The sequence below is a fragment of the Xyrauchen texanus genome, chromosome 2 (assembly GCF_025860055.1).
Source record: "Xyrauchen texanus isolate HMW12.3.18 chromosome 2, RBS_HiC_50CHRs, whole genome shotgun sequence".
Taxonomy (NCBI): domain Eukaryota; kingdom Metazoa; phylum Chordata; class Actinopteri; order Cypriniformes; family Catostomidae; genus Xyrauchen; species Xyrauchen texanus.
Window position 1 is genome coordinate 27,026,575 of NC_068277.1, and position 17,990 is coordinate 27,044,564.

The 17,990-nt window shown below is 38.9% G+C and overlaps 1 protein-coding gene across 1 annotated transcript in view; it reads right to left on the minus strand.

Annotated features, from left to right (window-relative positions):
- LOC127656979 (adhesion G-protein coupled receptor G5-like) overlaps positions 1-11,743 on the minus strand; it is a 32,155-nt gene extending 20,412 nt beyond the window's left edge. Inside the window, exon 1 of the mRNA XM_052145583.1 lies at positions 11,417-11,743. The gene's annotated coding sequence lies outside the window, so the exon portion shown is untranslated. The remainder of the gene's footprint in view (positions 1-11,416) is intronic.
- Between the last annotated feature and the right edge of the window lie 6,247 nt (positions 11,744-17,990).

Sequence of the window (17,990 nt, forward strand, 5' to 3'; positions counted from 1 at the left end):
CACCACCACCACACTGAGCACTGGGGCCCCCCAGGGCTGTGTGCTCAGTCCACTGCTGTTCACTCTGCTGACTCACGACTGTGCAGTGCACAGCTCAAATCACATCATCAAGTTCGCCGATGACATGACCGTGGTGGGTCTCATCAGCAAGAACGACGAGTCAGCATACAGAGATGTCACTTTATAACTGGCTGCTACCTTAATAACTGCTATGTGCATCTCATAGTATGTTATGTTTGGCATTTTTAGAAACTGTCACCTTTTTGCACTACTGTGTACTGGTTGGCGTTGCACTGTCCCTTACTGTGTATATTGTCCTGTTTATTGTTAGTTATTTATTGTACTGTCTTTATTGTACTACTTTTAGCACACATTTGCACGTGCACTTTATATAGGTATGTTATTTTGTCTGTGTAGTCTCATGTGGTTCTGGGTTTGTCCTATGTTGTTTTATGTAGCACCATGGTCCTGGAGGAACGTTGTCTCATTTCGCTGTGTACTGTACTAACTGTATATGGTTGAAATGACAATAAAAACCACTTTACTTGAACTGAGACAGATACTATTGAATGGCCAGAACGCGCTCAGTAGGGAGGTACGCACACCCGCTCATGTCGAGGCGGACTCCCAAAAATATTTTTTTGGCTGTGGGTGAGCATGCTCTTCGCCAGTTCACATTGAGGCCCAAGCTGTTAAAATGCTGAAGCAGTAAGTTTCTGTTCTGGGATAACAGAGCCTCTGATTGCAGTAGTAACAGCCAATCGCCAAGGTAGTTCCAGATGCGCACGCCTCTTAGCCTCAGAGGGGTGAGAACTGCATCGATGCACTTTGTGAACGTGCGAGGAGCCAGAGACAGTCTGAAGGGCAGGACTTTGAACTGATACACTGTTCCCTTGAACACGAATCTCAAAAACATCCAGTGATGTTGTACAATTTGGAAATGAAAGTACACATCCTTCTGATCTATTGACGCAAACCAATCGTGTGGGCATATATGCGATAAGATCCGTATCTGAATAATAATTTTGAATGGGAGCTTTGTGAGTGCGTGATTTAAATGTCTTAGATCCAGGATTGGCCGAAGTCCGCCATCTTTCTTTGGAACAAGAAAATAACGGCTGTAAAACCTTTATGTGCTAGACAATTTGACACAATATCTATCTTGTTTTTCACGATGAGATTGTAGATTCGGGTGAAACCGTGGAAGACAGAACGCAGTTGAAATGGGGTGGTCGGAATGCAAATTGGATCTTGTAACCATGTTCGATCATTTTGTTTTTACCCATTCTGAAATACCCATTAGGGCTCACAACGCATCTGCGTAATGGGAAGCGGTTGCGCATAACGTGAGTGCTTTGAAGAGGAAAAAGGGCTCTTTGTTGAGAATGTGTGAGCATCTCGTGCATTTGCAACAAATGCTGTATTCTTTTTTGCACTTATTGCATTTTTACACAGAACCAACATTTTTAACAATATTGTGAACAACAATATTCCTTTCCTAGCAAACAGTATTGGAGAGATGGGAAACAATGTTTTGCGTCTCCAACCGAGCGTTTTCAGAGCAGACCCGGAGGGAACCACAGGCTCTGCTTTCCGCTTCAATGGGTAGTACCCATCAGGAGTGCTTTTGCTATGCATGCTGATACACAGGTGCCAGTGATGCAGCTGGCTATGATGTACTCTGTTTGAACATAAAGTGTCTCATGGCATGTGAATGCTGCTGAATCACAACATAACGCTGAGCAAACTTATTCACTGAGCCGCTAAAGTGGCCGGCTGGAGACACTGGAGCATCCAAAAGAGTGGCTTTTTTCTTATCACTCATTTCTGTGAGGGTCAGCTATATATGTCGATCCAGAACTGCCAGGATGCCCATGGACATGCCGATGGCCTGCGCAGCGACTTTCGTGGCATGCAGTGCAAATCTGTAGTGGTGTGGAGCTCATTGAATGTCTCTGGATCGAAGCCTTGCTCGTCCATTTGAAATACCTGGAGCACTGACATTGCGTGGAGTGCTGATCCAGCTGATCCTGCTGCTGAGTAAACTTTTCCCACCAGTGCGGACATTTGTCGACATTACACAATTGCTTTGTAGGGATACACATATCCTGCCGAAGCACTGGGGGGAATCAGGATGCTGAGGCGAAGCGTCATGTGGTGAGGCAGTGTGATGTACACCGGAGCACTGCAGGGCAGCGGGAAGTCTTCCCGTGAAGTTTCCGGCCACTGACTTGTGTATATCAATGCCGAAGGTAGATGACTACTAGACAAGATGTGATCGCTGTCTTGAAGGAAGAAATTCTGAGGAAATGGTGTTTGTGCACCTGTTTTTATAGTTGACAGTTTCACACCAAAACACCATAGCCAATTTTACAATATTTTACATTATTGTAGAGAGTTTTCAACTAGGTCGTGTAAGAAGGCACTCCCCATATGCATTAATAAACGCATTGTCAAGCGTACTGAGCCGTAAGGGAACCAAGACACATAGACATGAAGAGATAAACTAAATTGAAAAAGATTTGCCTTAAGCATGAGCTAAACCATCTTTGTCAGTTATGTCAAAAGGTAGATAAAGGGAACATTCCTTAATATTGAGGTTTAGAGACTGAGGGGTTTACAGGATTGTGGACAGTTTCAATAAAGCATACAGTCCCAATGTATCTTTGATTTGTTCATAGCCTCAGAGTAAATATTCTTCTGCTGCTCTCCACCTGCACTCCAATTTCCCCAAGGATCTCAAAGACTCTCATATATTACAACACAGAACATGAAAAATTCAAATGAAAGAGAGCAATGTATGACAAGAAAAAAGGCAGTAATATTGCATGTTTATCTTATAAAATGCTGAGGTGTGTTATGTGAATTTATTTAAAATCTAACCCTATAACAGGTCATAAACTCATCAAAAAAATAAATGTCCCTTTTTCTGGACACTGTATTTTAAAGATAATTTTGTAAAAATCCAAATAACTTTACAGATCTTTATTTTAAAGTGTTTAAACAATGTTTTCCATGCTTGCTCAATGAACCACAAACAATTAATGAACATGCACGGTCGTTAAGACACTAACAGCTTAAATAAGGTAGGTAATTAAAGTTGTTATAAAATTATAAAAACTTAGGACACTAAAGAGACCTTTCTACTGACTCTGAAAAACACCAAAATAAAGATGCCCAGGGTCCCTGGTCATCTGCCTGAATGTGCCTTAGGCCTGCTGCACGGAAGTATGAGGACTGCAGAGGACTGTGATACACCTAAGACAGCGCTACAGGGAGACAGGAAGGCCAGCTGATCAGCCTCGCAGTGGCAGACCATGTGTAACAACACCTGCACAGAATCGGTACATCCGAATATTACACCTGCGTGACAGGTACAGGATGGCAACAACAACTGCCTGAGTTACACCAGGAATGCACAATCCCTCCATCAGTGCTCAGCCTGTCCACAATAGGCTGATAGAGGCTAGACTGAGGGCTTGTAGGCCAATTGTATGCTGACATCACCAGCAACAACATCACCTATGGGCACAAACCCAGCTTCACTGGACCAGACAGAACTGGCAAAAAAGTGCTCTACACTGACAATTCGCAGTTTTGTCTCACCAGGGGTGATAGTCGGACTCGCATTTAACGATTCAAGTTTATTATCGAAGTAATGAGCGTTACATCTAGGCCAGTACTCTGGAGCAGGATTGATTTGGAGGTGGAGGGCCGGTCATGGTCTGGGGAGGTGTGTCACAGCATCATCGGACTGAGCTTGTTGTCACTGCAGGCAACCTCAACGCTGCACGTTACAGGGAAGACATCCTCCATCATGTGGTACCCTTCCTGTAGGCTCATCCTGACATGACCCTCCAGCATGACAATGCCACCAGCTATATTGCTTGTTCTGATTTCCTGCAAGACAGGAAAGTCAGTGTTCTGCCATGGCTAGCGAAGAGCCCGGAACTCAATCCCATTGAGCACGTCTGGGACATGTTGGATCGGGTGGAGGGCTAGGGCCATTCCCCCCAGAAATGTCTGTGAACTTGCAAGTGCCTCGGTGGAAGAGTGGGGTAACATCTCACATCAAGAACTGGCAAATCTGGTGCAGTCCATAAAGAGGAGATGCACTGAAGTACTTAATGAAACTGGTGGCCACACCATGATACTGACTGTTACTTTTTACCCCCCCCTTTGTTCAGGGACACATTATTCCATTTTTGTTAGTCACATGTCTGTGAAACTTGTTCAGTTTATGTCTTAGTTGTTAAATCTTTTTATGTTCATACAAATATTGACATGTTAAGTTTGCTGAAAATAAAATCAGATGAAAGTGAGAGGACGTTTCTTTTTTTTTTGCTGAGTTGAAATTACTTTAAGCTCCATAATACGTTTTTACACTTCAGGGAAGGGTTGCACCAGCTGTGCGTAAGGTCTCATGTAAGTTAGGACATGAAGCTCACACTAAGGGCTTAGTAACTACTAGTTAGTTTGTAACTAAGTCAGTGCTTAATTTGGTTGCACCACCTGTTCTTAAGGCAAGAATTAACTAGTAGGTCATAAGCTCTTGGTGAAGTAATGTGTAGTATTATGACGTTACATTAACTGATCCAATAAGCAGCTTTCAAATTTGTACACAGAATGTATTAAAAAGCCATACTTTTCAGTTTTATCTCGTTACGGTTGATGTTCAAACCTTGTAACCTGTAACTGTCAGCTGTAATAAATTAAATCCCCATTAAAATAAGATACATAATTAAAGCAGCTACATTTGATAAATAGTATATTTGCACTGTGTAAATAACAATAAATAGGAACTGTATAGCTAATAGCCTTAAGAAATGTTTACATATTATGGTGAAGAATGAACAAACATATTGTATTCCAGGTCGCACAATCATGGATAATATGTTTTTAATAAGAGATGTCACCGATGTTTCGATTAACAATAATTGTGATATTGGGTTTCTATCTATTGATCAAGAAAAAGCTTTTGACCGTGTTGGACATGCATATCTTTTTAAGGTTTTAGAAGGTTTTGGATTTGGAAAATGTTTTTTTTTTCTTGGATAAAGTTGTTGTATAATAAGGCCTCTGTAATGATCAAGATAGGGGTGGTTTGAGTAGCCAGCCAGTTTTTGTTAAAAGAGGCATTAGGCAGGGATGTCCTCTTTCAGGGCAGCTCTACAGCTTAGTAATTGAGCCTCTTTTATGTTAATTAAGAAATAATTTGAAAGTTTTTTTTGTTTCTGAAAAGTTTAAATGTTCTGTATCGGCATATGCTGATGATATAACTGTTTTTGTAACTGGGCAAGAAGATATTCAAACACTCTCTAAGAGCTTAGCTTTATTTGAAAAAGCTTCTTCTGCGAAAGTAAACTGGGGAAAAGGTGAGGGGTTTATTATGGGTGAATGGAAAACCTCACATTCCAGGAGGTTTGAAATGGGGAATAGAAGGTATCTTAGGGGTTTTCTTGGGTTCATAGAATTATAGGAAAAATAATTGGGAAGGTATGCTGGATAAAGTGTTAGCTAAGTTGACTAAATGGAAATTGGCTATTACCTGAACTATCCTACAGGGGTAGAGTCTTGGTCATAAATAATTTGGCTGCCTCTATGCTTTGGCACAGACTAAATGCCCTAGAGCCACCTGATGGACTGATTAAAGATATCCTACAGAAGGATACAGGAATAAACTCTTTATGCCTCGTGTCTCAGGTGCTGAAGGAAGTGCATGCAGCTTCACCAGTAGACTGCAGAGAAGTGTTAGAACAAGTGCAAGAGAGGAGGAAAGACTATATGTTTCCATTTGTATCTGTGTCTGCAGCGGCACAGGAGAAGTACCAAGAAGGCGACATCATTTTATCTTTTAAAACACCGGAATTGGGAAGGTTTCAAGAGATTTGCAAAAAAGCATTATATTCTGTGTGTGTCAAAATGTCTCATTGTTTTCTTTTAAAGAATTTCAAGGTTTGGAGGTTGTCAGAAATATTTGGGCCAGACTTCAAAGAATGCTGGAGATCTTTGTACAAGCCTCCTATAGAGAAACATACAGCAGATTTACATTGGAGACTAATTCATGGTATTATAGCTACACTGTAAAACTTTTCACTGTAAATTTACAGTAAAATACTGGCATACTGTATTTTTACAGAACTAGTACTGTAAACAGAAATTACAGTATTGTACTGTAAAATGTTGTACTGTAAATTTACAGTAAAATACTGGCAGCTGGGTTGCCAGCCACATACTGTATTTTTACAGTACTGCACTGTAATTACAAAATACAGTATTATACTGTTGTCTACAGCAATAAATTGTACTTTTACAGGGAAAACTGCTTTAATTATTACATAATTAAAAATATTATAGTTTAAAGTTTCATAAGAGTAGTCACACTAGAAAATAGAAACCAATATTCTCTGGGTTTTAAAACATTTATTTTGGTTAAAAGCAAAGACCAGACAATTGCCTTATGTGAACATATTGGCTGAAATGCCAGATGTGTATATATTTTTTTTAAACATGTAAAATGTTAATTTAACAACAACAAGTTAACACTTAGCACTTAATAATGCAGTAATCTTGTTTACCTTTAACAAATTGAAAGTTTTTTCAGAAATTAAAAGTGACCAAGAAAGAGTCAAAAAAAGAAAAAGAAAAGAACAAATTGGCTGAAATGCCAGTTGTATTTTTATAAATGGAATTAACGATGCAGTAATCAGATTTACTTTTTATGCACTTGCTGACGGGATCTAAACAAAATTCCATTCAAAGTCTGCAAGTTTTCGCAGAAGTGAGGAAACCTGTGGGCTTACAGTGGTGTTCTTTTTTGCACAACTTGGCCAGTTTTCTTTGAAGTTACTTTTCCTTTCTTTGTTTTTGATCCACGTTCAGGATTGATGTCAAGAAAGCGTCTAAAAGGCAGAAAAGAAAAAACACAATGAAATATTATAGACTGTATATATACACTCACCTAAAGGATTATTAGGAACACCATACTAATACTGTGTTTGACCCCTTTCGCCTTCAGAACTGCCTTAATTCTACGTGGCATTGATTCAACAAGGTGCTGAAAGCATTCTTTAGAAATGTTGGCCCATATTGATAGGATAGCATCTTGCAGTTGATGGAGATTTGTGGGATGCACATCCAGGGCACGAAGCTCCTGTTCCACCACATCCCAAAGATGCTCTATTGGGTTGAGATCTGGTGACTGTGGGGGCCATTTTAGTACAGTGAACTCATTGTCATGTTCAAGAAACCAATTTGAAATGATTCGAGCTTTGTGACATGGTGCATTATCCTGCTGGAAGTAGCCATCAGAGGATGGGTACCCGGTGGGGTCTTCTGCTGTTGTAGCCCATCCGCCTCAAGGTTGTGCGTGTTGTGGCTTCACAAATGCTTTGCTGCACACCTCGGTTGTAACGAGTGGTTATTTCAGTCAAAGTTGCTCTTCTATCAGCTTGAATCAGTCGGCCCATTCTCCTCTGACCTCTAGCATCAACAAGGCATTTTCGCCCACAGGACTGCCGCATACTGGATGTTTTTCCCTTTTCACACCATTCTTTGTAAACCCTTGAAATGGTTGTGCGTGAAAATCCCAGTAACTTAGCAGATTGTGAGATACTCAGACCGGCCCGTCTGGCACCAACAACCATGCCACGCTCATAATTGCTTAAATCACCTTTCTTTCCCATTCTGACATTCAGTTTGGAGTTCAGGAGATTGTCTTGACCAGGACCACACCCCTAAATGCATTGAAGCAACTGCCATGTGATTGGTTGATTAGATAATTGCATTAATGAGAAATTGAACAGGTGTTCCTAATAATCCTTTAGGTGAGTGTATATATACATACATACAGAGAGACAGAGAGAGAGAGAGAGAAACAGATAATGTGTAAAAAAAATAAGCCCATGATTTACTCAACCTCAAGAAGTGCATCCATCCATTATATAACCCCCAGAGTCGTGGGGAGTACTTATATAAATGGATGGATGCACTTTTTAAGCTTCAATCTGATGGTAGCAATCCACTGCCATTATAAAGCTTGGAAACATCAGAGTGTTTATTAATATAACTTCAATTGTATTCGTTTGAAAGAAGAAAGTCATATATGACTAGGATGGCTTAAGGGTGATTAAATCATGGGCTAATTTTCATTTTAAAGTGAACTACTCCTTTAAATACCCTATTTTTTTTACTAAGGCCTAGACCTGGCTTAAAGGAACACACTGACTTTTTGGGACTTTAGCTTATTCACCGTATCCCCCAGAGTTAGATAAGTCCATACATACCTTTTTCATCTCGTGCGTGCTGTAACTCTGTCTGGCCATCACACGCTAGCCTAGCTTAGCACAAAGACTGGAAGTAAATGGCTCCAGCTAGCATACTGCTCCCAATAAGTGACAAAATAACGCCAACATTTTCCTATTTATATGTTGTGATTTGTATAGTCACAGTGTGTATATATTCTCAGAAGTCGAAGCACTTCTGCTCGCAGCACCGGAGAAGCCCCGTAGTGAGGAGCAGAGAGTTCGCTCAGGGTGTTGCGCTAATCACTCCACCCAAGTAGCAGTGCTTCGCCTTCTGAGAATATAGTTCCCAGTATGTATATGGTTAAAAGATGCCTGTGTCTCATATGACCTTGATATTTGTACACACTGTGACTATACAAATCACAACATATAAATAGGAAAATGTTGCCTTATTTTGTCACTTATTGAGAGCAGTATGCTAGCTGGAGCCATTTACTTCCAGTCTTTGTGCTAAGCTAGGCTAGCGGTGTGTGCATCAGACAGAGTTACAGCACGCACGGAGATGAAAAGTGTATGTATGGACTTATCTAACTCTGGGGGATACGGTGAATAAGCTAAAGTCTCAAAAAGTCGGAGTTCATCTTCGGAACACAAATTAAGATATTTTTTATTAAATCTGAGAGCTGGATCACTCCTCCCTTCTATGGGATTGAAACTTGCCGGCCCAGAAAAGTTATTAAAGACATTGAGCCACTGTAGGCACTTGGACTATTTTAACAATGTCTTTAATAACTTTTCTGTTAGATGAACGAAAGTCTTAAGGGGTTGGAACAACATGAGGGTGAGTAATTACTGACAGAATTTAAATTTTTGGGTGAACTATCCCTTTAAAGGAGAACTCCGGTCAATTTTAAAATTGAGCTCATTTTTTTGTAAATTTGGAGTGCTGTCAGTACAGAGAACAATGACAAAAATCAGTGTTGCCTACACCGTGTTATCCTTAGGTTTAAAACTTGCCCCATTTAAGTCAACAGGGTGCAAATTTTAAAAAGAGGATAACACGGTGTAGGCAACACTGATTTTTGTCATAATTAAAAGCAGGTCATGCAAATGACATGGTAAATGTTGCCTATGTCAAATATCGAAGTTAAGTTACTTTGTAAAGAGGTGGAACAGAATGTTTTTTTTTTTTCGCGGTATCAAACCATTCGTGTAAACAATATTATATAGAGATGCGAACGCAAAAAAAAAAAAATAGATTGGCTTACCGTATCACTCAGTTGAACAATCTTGTCAAGCTGTAAAATCCACTTTTGGTCACCGGCGCAAGTTAGATTTAGTTGTCAGATTCTTCCTCCCGTCTTCATGTGACGTTAAAATTTTCTGCTGCGTCACGGCAACTATGTTTGAAAGATGCTCACAAAAGCTCACACGAACCAAAGCTTCAAGATTGCTCACAAATTCACAGACACTGTATTGATACAAGGAATTAAAGCAGTTGAGTCCTGCTGAAAAATCAAATAAGCCTGTACTGTCAGTTCAAGGTCACGCTTGATCTGAGCTTGAAAAAATCAATCCCACAATGCAATGCCTTTACAGTATAATACTGTATTACGAATTTATCAGGATGAAAACAGAATTGTGCTGTATATTTACAGCTGTTCTGTAAAAAATACAGCATAATACTGTATTATGAAAATACAGTTCAATACTGTAAGAAATTACCTGTAAATTTACATTAAAGGGTTACAGTGTACAAACAGACGCGTAGCGCACCTGAATCCTGTGGATCATTTATTTATTCAATGTCAGAGATTAAGAAGCCTTTTTGGTTTTTTAGAAAGTTGGTTTGAAGGCTTTGGTGAAACTATTTCTTACAAAAGTTTTATTAGTGGTCCGAAATATAACTTTTTTGTGTGACGTTGGAGATGATGAAGTGCTCATTTTACATTTTTAAAGTAGAGAAAGTTTTTTAAATGTTTAATTGTTTGTATTTTGTTAATTTAGGGTTCTGATTTAAAGTTAAATATTGATTAATTATTTGTGATGTAATAAAGTTTCTCTCTCTCTCTCTCTCTCTCTCTCTCTCTCTCTCTCTCTCAATTTAAAGTACTTTATTGGCATGATTGTGTTTACATACAATATTGCCAAAGCATTAATACACAAAACAGATAATGACAAGACAAATAATAATAATAAAATAGTAACAAATAACAATAAAAATAGAATTAAAATAAGGTGCCAGGTAATTAATAAAATTTAATAAAATTTAATTAAATATATAATAACAATATACACTATACAATATAAAATAAAATAAGAATTTAACAAGACATTATGAACATAAGAAAATAAAAGTACTGTGACTGAAGTACTCTCTCTCTCTCTCTCTCTCTCTCTCTCTCTCTCTCTCTCTCTCTCTCTCTCTCTCCCATAAATGTAAACGAGTGTAAATGTCAATATTATACTGTATGTTGAAATGATTGATGCCTGCCACGCAAAACATGAACTCATTAATTTCATTAAATATCAGTCTACATTGTTATTCCATCCGTTACTCCTGGTCGGAGGCTTCCGTAAATATTTAGTTTAGTAGGGTTACGTCCTACCTAAATTTAATGGTGCCACGTTCAAATATTTAGTAGTGCGTAAATTGTGACTTAGTGCCCATTTACACCACAACTAGGCTAAATTGTAACGTTCGTATTAGCTGGTGCAACCGGCCCCAGGTTTCATCTATTAATGAAACGAACACATTGAGAACAATACGGGAAAATAATAATAAAAAAACTCAACCAGTTTTCAATAAGAATAGCAGCTTCAGTTCATATTTAAAATAAATCACTTTTAAAACAAAAGTAACGATGATACTTGTCAAATGGCCCAAATGTAAAATAAATAAAAAAATAAACATAAAAATTAAATAAAACAAGCGAATCTCCATATCCAATAATGCAAACTTGAAAATTATATAAAATCTGTAAAACCTCTTTAAATTGAGATGCACTTTCCATCCAAGCATCATGTTTCATCTGTGTCATCAAATTGACCCTTTTTAAAGTATTTAGAAATACATAAAAATCACATTATAACTCCCTTGAAGATCGAATGATCGGAGATTCGCATTCTTGTTGTATCACATTAGGAAACATTGCGGGAAAATATCCTACCTTTCCTGAACAAAGGTACAACACTTGCTGTGTTCCTCGCGTCCACAAAGTCGCTTGGCAAGATCTCGTTAACAGTCGCTGACTCGCTGTTTATTTCACTGTAGATTTCCCGGAGAGACAGTAGGCCTACATTTCAACACACGACAATCTAGTCGAAAGAAGATAACTGACTTTGGCACTTGCTCGCGCTCGGAGAAACTGCGTGGTTTCAGTGACTCAGTCTCTGCGTGTGTGAATAATTGCACAGCACTCTTGTCACATTATGATCTAGTCATGCGGAAAGCTCTCTCCTATGGCAGTCTGTCTGCTCCAGAAGACATTATAGTCATCTGCTAGATTGTCAAAACTTTTTTTATTTATGTTATAGATTTAGCCTACGTAATCTATGCAATAAATGTCACATGACGGTTGGAAACTACCAGGGGCAGTACAGGGGAGAGATGGGAGGATATTTTATGGCTGTGCTCCATTGAGCATTAGTTTTTGACAGGCATACATTTTTGCATCAGAAAAAATAAATAAAAAATGGGACCAACTAATGCAAAACAATGAGTGTTTCTCAGTATTATGAAACAGTCTTTTCTTTTCAAGGGCAATCTCTTTTGTGCCTGGACATTTAACAAATGAAACCCTACAATGCAGCAGAATATAGGAAACTGCAAAAATAATTATGTATATTGTAATGTCGTTACAGTTACATTAGGCCTACTTGGATCACAATATTCAGTGTTACGTTAGTTAATAATAATGTTGTGTTTATACCTCATTATGGGAGGGGTTGAAGTTTGTGGGAGGAAGGGAATTTCTTCTTGCTGTCATGAATCCTCCGGGGGAGGAGGTGCGGGGGGGACAAGCGACAGTGTGAGACAAGCTAGACGGCTGTGATATTGAGTGTAAAGTTGTGGGTTACGGCCATAACAGTTGCCCTATATTTGTGAAGTGTTCAATAAACACTAAACGAGTTCAGTTGTCGTGGTGTTAAATGAGAGTGCGTGCGTGCGTGTGTGACCAACATGGTGTGTGTGTGTGCGTGCGTGCGACCAACATGGTGTGTGTGTGTGTTGTCTGTTGACCAGTTAGTGCACCTGGCTTTCTGTGCATCTCAGCTGCTATTTCGACAGCTTTAATGATGGCCAAGGTCTGACAAAGACTTGTCTGTTTCTTCAAGACTTCTTCTGAAAGACCATAAATAAGGAGTATTGCTGTTATACTGAATGCATGCTTGATTATGTTTTAATAAGATTATTTCCTGCTGGTTGAAAGTGACTCAATATACTGGTATCACTTTGGCATAGCATTAAGCAGAATGCATGAGAAAACCTTTAAATGATACTCATGTGCTTTTTGAAGGGTTGTATGTGCATTCTGGAAGATTTATTCAACCTACACATGGAACATTTGTTCTGACAAATAAAATAAAGTAAGAGGGGGTACTCTTATTCACATAGAGAAAGAGAGTGTTGTGATAAGAAACATTATTGTAATCTATTATCTGATCTAGTCACGGCTATCTTGATAAAACTTAAAGGAATATTGTGGGTTCAATACAGGTCAAACAAAATCAACAGAAATTGTGGAATAATGTTGATTACCACAAAATGTTATTTTGATTGCTCTATCTTTTTCTTTTTTTGTATTTTTTATCCCAATTTTGAATGCCCAATTCCCAATAGCCTACTTAGTATGCCCTCGTGGTGGTGCAGTTACTCAACTCAATCCGGGTGGCGGAGGACAAGTCTCAGTCGCCTCTGCTTCTGAAACATTCAATCGGTGCATCTTATCACATGGCTCATTTTGCATGATACCGTGGAGACTCCCAGCACATGGAGGCTCATACTCTCCGCGATCCATGCACAAACTACCACACACTCCATTGAGAGCGAGAACCACTAATCGTGACCACGAGGAGGTTACCCCATTTGACTCTACCCTCCCTAGCAAACGGGCCAATTTGGTTGATTAGGAGACCAGGCTGGGGTAACTCAGCACACACTAGATTCAAACTCGCGATTCCAGAGGTGGAAGTCAGCATCAATACTCGCTGAGCTACCCAGGCCCCATCCTTTTCTTTACAAAAATAAAACATCTGGGTTACAGTGAGGCACTTATAATGGAAGTGGGGGGGCACCTGAGACTCGTAGTGACGGATTAATTGACAGCTGCTGTCAGACTCTATGTTATTATTATTCCTCACACGGTCGCAAGACGACATGTAGGCCTACATGAATCTGGCGTGGTGAGCTGGAACCTGCTTACGCCAGCTGTCACCGCTTACGTCAGGAAGTACCGCAAACAGCCAATAGGAAAATTCAACTGCAGTAGCCACCGTTCAACCTGAAGAGGGCAGCACTCAGACGTTTTTACACCATATATTGTAGAATTAAAACACTTTATACACAGATGTCAAAAAAATTACTTGAATCAATGACCAGTACTAATAAAGCCCCATGCTTACAGATCATTAACTAAAAAAAGTTGGTTTAGGGTTTAGTTACCCTTTAACCCAGAACATTACAGGGATTTTTTTTCTTCCACAATGAAGTACTTTCACAAGCTGAGTGCTAATTCTGGGTGATGAAGCTGATTGCATGCAATCTAGATTTGCCACCAGTTTGCTTTCCTATTCTTATTAAATTATATAAGAAAATCAAATCTAGGATTGGCTTCTTATTTCGTAATAAAGCCTCCTTCACTTTCCCAGCCAAACTCTCCCTTGTGAAAATGACTATCCTTCCAATTATTGATTTTGGTGATGTTATTTACAGAATCGCTTCAAATTCTCTCCTTAGGAAATTGGATGTTGTATATCATAGTGTCATCCGTTTTGTCACCAATGCTCCATATAACACTCACCATTGCAACCTTTACACTTTAATCGGATGGCCTTCATTACTACCCGGCGTCAAAAACATTGGTATCTTTTTATTTATAAATGCTTATTGTGTAACACCCCACCCTATCTAAGATCATTAATTTCCAGAACAATCCCCTCTATTAACCTTCGTTCAAGCAGGTATGTCACCTTGGTGGCTACTAAAGCTCGTACTTCTTTTGGACGCCTCTCCTTCCAGTTCTCTGCTGCTAATGATTGGAATACACTTCAAAAATCTTTGAAGCTTGAATCCATTGTCCCGTTAATTACTTTTAAATTATTGTTAGCAAATTTATTGTCGGACCACTGTACATGCTAACCTGATCTGTGTACATGATTTACGGATCAGTATATTAATCATCTATGTTTATTGAGTACTACTTTGTCTTGTAATTATATGTGTAACTTATGTTTTTGTACCTCGACGCTTTTTTGGCCAGGTCGCCATTGTAAATGAGAAAGTGTTCTCAATGTGCTTACCTAGTTAAATAAAGGTTTTATTATTATTATTATTATATGATGTATAGCAATCTTGTTATATTTTGTCTTGTTTTATTGTTTTATTTATTTATTTATTTTTGGCTCATCTTAAACAATTATCGTCTACCCCATATCAGTTCAAATTGATGGACAGCCTGTGTTTTATTTCATTTTTTAATTTCATTTACATTACCAAAAGCTCTGGACTGGCCACCACTTCCATATAAGAACTAAGAATTTCCCTATTGCTAATCAACACGCATGGTTAAGCTATAGACAATGTGTAACTTGTTCCCAACAGGACATTAAGTTTCAGTTTTATAGCAGTTTAGGCCACAACATAACCAGTGCAACAATACAGACAACTGGTTTACGACAGCATAGTGAACTGTTTTCAATACAGCATTTTCAGGCTATGTCTCTGCATTTGTGTTAAACCACAAAAAAGGTGGGAGATTTAGTAACAGGTAACAGTCAAGCACTTACAAACACGCATATTTTTGTTACCTCAAACCTATCTCTCTATCTATACACTTCTATTTTGCCCTATCTAAAGCAACACAAAACAGATGGCAGCTAGTGCAGATGGCATAGTAAAAAGGCAACCAGCCAACAAAGGTGCCTCTGCTCTTTTATTGCTTCTGTCAGCCTTCATGAAGTAGCGCTGACTCCTACTGTGTAAATCTACAATTATTTCAGGGGAACTCCAAACTGATGTTAATAAAAAGAGATTAAGAGTACCAGCATGAAAGAGTCTTACCCACTCATAGATTAACATAGACACAGAAATGAAGACAGGTCCAAACCTAGCCCAAACATGCTTATTTAACTGAATAATACAAATACATATAGGGCAAGAAACAAACCAATTCACTACACCAACCATTTATTCAGAGTGGGATAAATATCTGATAAATATCTGTTTCTGTTCTGAAAGTGAGGCTGTGTAAGGCAGTATGTGGAGGTGAGGGCGTGGTCAAGCGCCCATTTGGGGAGAAAGTGGTAAGGACATCCACCTGAGATGAATTGTGACTAATTACCATTTCCATGTTGACAGTTACAGTCGGAGGAGATAAAAGACGGCCCAGTCCACCGAAAGAGACAAAGAGTGAGAGCTGCACAGAGCAGAGTATTCCTGTGCGATTTGTATTGTATTGAAAATCATCATGAAAAGTATCAGTTTGAGTGTAACCACTGAAAAGTGGAATATATATCTAGACGGTGAAGCTGTGGGAAATAAAGCCCTTTTGATTTGGAGCTCGCTGTGTCCTGTTTCCTCTTTTTTTATTCAAATACAAACATCTGTTACACAGTAAAATTACACTATTAACTGTCTTAACCTGCATTTCTAGCATACAGTACATTTTTTAGCTCCTTTTCAGCTGATGTCACGTAGCCCTATTGTCCTATTGGATAATGTTAACCAATTGTCCTCCGCAAATGACTGCAAACTCGCATTTCAAAATCATCCATTCTGGCACTTGGACTCACAGTCCGAGCCATTCAACATTGATAAAATAACGTTTTTAGGCTGTGTAGCCTGTTTGTTGTGTGTTTGTGTGTGTGTGTGTGTGTGTGTGTGTGTGTACGGTATATATACACTCAGGGGCGAAAAGTTCATCAAAATGTTGGGGGGGACAATAAACATAACAATTCTCAAGAGCAATTTTTGAAAGGGACACCAAGGTTTTTTGTTGTTGTTGCCCCATTTGCATTTGTATTATTTTATTTCTTAAAAAAATATTTTAAGTATATATCATTATATTATTTACAATACACATATTTTAATATATTTTAGGGGGGGACAACCCTCAAATATTCACGATTTCCGCCTATGTATATACTGCATACTCTAATATTTCGTTGAACATCCTTAAGCTTTGATTATGGTGCACATTTGTCGTGGTATTGTTTCAACAACCTTCGAACCACTCCGTAAAGTCTTCTCCAGCTCATCCCAAAGACTTGAAATGGGGTTAAGGTCAGGACTCTGTGGTTGCCAATTCATGTGTGAAAATCATTGCACATGCTCCCTGAATGACTCTTTCACATTTTGTTGTGGCCACACAGCTGTTTAGTCCCAATCCTGTAAGATCACGTCGCATTGTGCAGGTGTAAATTCTCTTACTTTCACTATTAAACATAGCCTTGAGTTCTACTGTTGATTTTTTTACGACGTGACTTCACCAAAGGTTTTAGAGGAAAAGGTATTTGGGAGGCCAGCAGGGGATGCTCACCATCAGTCTGTGTGGGTTCTAATGCCCCAGTATAGTGACTGGGACACTATACTGTAAAAAGGCACAGTCGTTCTAATGAGATGTTAAACTGTGGTCCTGACTCTCTGTGGTCACTAAAAATACCAGGACAGGACATTTCTCGAAAAGAGTGGGGGTGTAACTCCAGTGTCCTGGCCAAATTCCCGCCATTGGCCCTTATCAATCATGGCCTCCTAATAATCGCAATCCATGAATTGGCTGTATTACTCTACTCTCTCCTCTCCACCAATAGCTGGTTTGTGGTGAATTTACTGGCGCACTATGGCTGCCATCGCAAAATCCAGGTGGATGCTGCACGTGGTGGTGGTTGAGGAGAGTCCCCTGTTCACTATGTAAAACACTTCTGTAGTGTCAGAAAAAGTGCTTTATAAATGTTACATTCATTAATTAATTAATTCATTTTAGTGATCTCCGATCACGATCGTTCAAGATTTTATTCCGACCACATTTCTTCTGCTAAGCTGATGGTTCACCAATATCCTTCCAGGTTTTAATAATGTGTTGGACAGTTCTTAACCCAATTCCAGTGATTTCAGCAATCTCCTTAGTTGTTTTATTTGCTTGATGCAGGCCAATAATTTGCCCCTTCTGAAACACAGTAACATCTTTTCAACAGCCACAGGATATGTCTTCCAACATGGTTGTTTAAGAAATTAGAAGCTACACACTGCATCAGTTAGAATTGAAAGAATTGTTGCCAGCTGAAACTGCAATAATGATTCAATCATAGGTGTTTTAGTATCTGCTGATTTAAATCCAAATGGTACATTTTCTATTTTTTTTTTTTTTGGCCAGGCAATGTATGTACACAATGTATACAGATATACACACACCAAGCACTTTATTAGGAACACCTGTACACTTATTTTTTCTCATCATTTGTAGCTCATTGTGTTTGTCATTCTGTACCACGTCTCTTTTTAACCATAATTCCATTTCTACTTCT